The sequence below is a fragment of the Tamandua tetradactyla genome, chromosome 3 (assembly GCF_023851605.1).
Source record: "Tamandua tetradactyla isolate mTamTet1 chromosome 3, mTamTet1.pri, whole genome shotgun sequence".
Lineage (NCBI taxonomy): Eukaryota > Metazoa > Chordata > Mammalia > Pilosa > Myrmecophagidae > Tamandua > Tamandua tetradactyla.
Genome location: NC_135329.1, coordinates 97,816,964 through 97,820,130, shown reverse-complemented (window position 1 = coordinate 97,820,130; position 3,167 = coordinate 97,816,964). Strand labels below are relative to the sequence as shown.

General features: G+C 44.6%; 1 pseudogene; it reads right to left on the bottom strand.

Moving 5' to 3' along the window:
- Positions 1-1,422: 1,422 nt before the first annotated feature.
- LOC143676257 (akirin-2 pseudogene) lies at positions 1,423-2,490 on the bottom strand (annotated as a pseudogene).
- Positions 2,491-3,167: the final 677 nt, after the last annotated feature.

The window sequence follows — 3,167 nt, the reverse complement described above, 5'->3', positions numbered from 1 at the left end:
AAGATATCTTAGATGATCCTAATGTACAATCGTGTTTGTAAATTATTAATATGGCCAAGTTTATTGGGAAAAGAATAGTCTAAACCCAGCCAATAGCCAAAATGCAAAGTTTTTGTAAAGTATTTGTGCATGTTTATGATCCAGGAGAAAGGAGTAGTATAATTAGTCTGAACCAATAAGCAGTACTGTGTTGCCAAACCAATCTCCAAGGAACATTAGACCCATCGTCACTCTCTGCCTGCCAAAAAAACACACGTTCCCTGCAGAAACAGACCTTTATATGCACCTCTGGTTGGGCCAGCTCTGCCACAAGGATGTATCCTCTGTATTCCCCCTTATTAAATCAGAAATATGCTTCTCAGAGATTATTTTAGGGGAGATAATAAGTGTTACATAAATGAAAATGTTTTATGATTAAATACATGTGGGAAACAAAGTCTAAGAATTTGTCATATGTAAATGTGCAGTGCAGGTCTCCAAATATAAGTATGCAGTGTTTCCAAAATGCGTAAGCCCACCGAATACTTCTTCATTCCACAGAATATCTCTCTATCTATGCTTCTGTGGTATGTACTTTTGAAATCACTGTTCTTTGTCCAAACAAAATCTTTGTTCCATTTGTAAAGAACACATGGGCAGTGAAATCAGGAGAGCTGGCATTGTATATTAATCATATATTATTTATTCTGGATTCCTATCACTAAAGTTTTCTTTTTACTTGAAGGAAAAGCTCTCATTTTGTCAGTCTTGGTAGGAGGTAAGGCCTTAATGCAAAAGGAGTCAGATAATACCTTGTTCCACTCCTGGAAAGTTAAATCATAAAAAGATGTGCTAGGCTCAGTCAATTAGATACTTCTAACTGGGGCTTTTGAAACATAAATGGCCAATTCTTACTTATTCAAATTCATTAATTAATTCTTACTCAAGGTAAGAATAAATTTAAGACAATGACATCTAGTATCTACAACAGGGGTGTCTGGCAGGGGTGTCCTCTAGCAGAGATGGTGTTTTGTCATGGTTTCTTTTTTTTTTTTTTTTGACATTTAAAACACTGGCTTTATTCACATACTACCCATCTGTACATTAAAAAACAAGCAAGTTAGAAGTAAATGTTTTATTCTTCCAACTAAATTCCAGTACTACAAGGGCAGTAAAACAATGATACACTGGGGGGGGGGGGGGGGGGGGGAAATGCTGCAATAAACATTTGTTAAAAAGACTAATAGAATAAATAAAAACTACCAAAAAAAATCATATAAACCCATTCTGAAACCCCAAGAAGTCCTGGAATACAGAAATGCCCTCCTCCTATTTCACAGGAAGCACAGTAGGCTATTTGCTTAATACTGTCCTGGGATTACATTCTAAATTATCAATGACTGGTTACAGCTTGGTTGTAGTGCACAATTAAAATCACACTAATTTTCAGCCTGAAGTGACATTCTACAGTTTTATTTACACAACCAGTGAAGGGCATGTTCTAGAATACCAGCTTTAATCCTTTTCAAACATATTAATAAAAGAAGCCAAATTGTAACGATATAGCACACGAGGCCACTGGTATTAATACAGGTAGCAAAGGTCCACATCCAGGTGATACTGACATTAGGGAAATTTCCAAAACCAGATGCTGCCTAAGAGTGGTTGCCACTGACAAAAGCTTGAAATAACCTGTATTCACAGGGGGGTATTGGCATTGCTGCATGTCATAATTGGGACCTCCTGCAACAACTCAAAAGGAACAGGCAGCCCACAAATGCAGAAAACGTGATTCATGAAACATAACTAGCAGGCTGTTCACCATATCGTCGCATTATCTGATCATGCGTAAACCTCACGAATGCATCATATTGTTCTGCAAGTTTTGTATTCAATATTTTTTCATACTCTTCTCGAACTTTCTCTTCACATTCTTTCAACAAACGTTCACAGATCATTCCAACTTGCCGTACAGTGAATAAAGGCTGTTCTTTTTTTAATGGGGATGATGTTGTAGATGAAGTCCCTGGTGAAGCTGGTCCACTGAGGAGAAATGCATGTGACTGTGCTTCAGAGGCACAACATGGATCTGTCTGTTGGAAACTAGTTTCTAAATGTCTTCTCTTCTGCATGCGTTTATACTCTTGTTTTATGTTGTACAGAATTTGTTCTGTGGTGAGGCGGGAAGAGACGTCGCCGAAGGGGGAAGGCTCCATTCGGAGATACTTCTGCGGCGAAGTGGCGGCGGCCGAGAAGGAGGCAGCAGTGGCCGCGGCCGCGGCAGAGGGGGAGGCGGTAGCCGAGGTGGGCACCGACAATGGCGCACATCGCCTCCGCTTCGGGGACGCCGGGCTCAGCAGCGGGTCAAAATCTAGAGTCCTTTTCAGAGTAGCTCCGCACGCCATGGCCAGGGGCAGCCCAAGCGCCCGGCTCGGACGGGTCGGGGAAGGGTGACGGGAGCGGGAGGGCGAGGGAAGCGGGAAGGGGAGCGGGGACTCGGAGAGAGCCTAACAGACGGGCTCAGGAGAAAGCAGGTCGCGGACCGCCGGTCGAAGACGAAAAAGCTGCCGCCATTGCCTCCGCGGCAGGGGCAGTGCCGGGCCCGCCGGGGCGAGAGCCGGAGGGGCGGTGGCAGCAGCTCATGCCAGTCACGTCAGGGGGCTCTTCCGCTTCCTCAGGCGCTGCTCCCCCGGGAGAGGCTCCCGCCGCCCCCGCTGTCCGTGCGAGCGTTTGCGCCACGCCTGACCAGTCCTGCGCTGAGACCGGTTCCCTTCGGAAGTTAATACCAGCTCTGTGAGGTGTGTGGCTGGAACACGGGTCCTGAAGCGCCCGACAAGGGTCAGTAAGTGGGCAGAGGCGGTCGATGCGGAGGGATTGAGAAGTGAAGCGGCCGCAGGAGCTCAAGTGAATATGTCCAACCACTTCCCCTTCCACTGTATGACCTTGTCATGGCTTCTTGACCAGACAGTTTTCCACAATTCCTACAGAACCTGTGCTATGAAGTGCCATTTGTTCCTGCACAGTTTCTGAGACTGGCTCACCAAGTTACTAGTTTCTATGCATATTACTCAGAGAATTCCTGGCAACAAATTTCTTTACATCTTAGGTTATCCAAGGTGTCTGTTGCACATAATCAAGAAATATGACTATACATTTTACTTAAAGACGTTGTCACTCAGTTTCTTTTC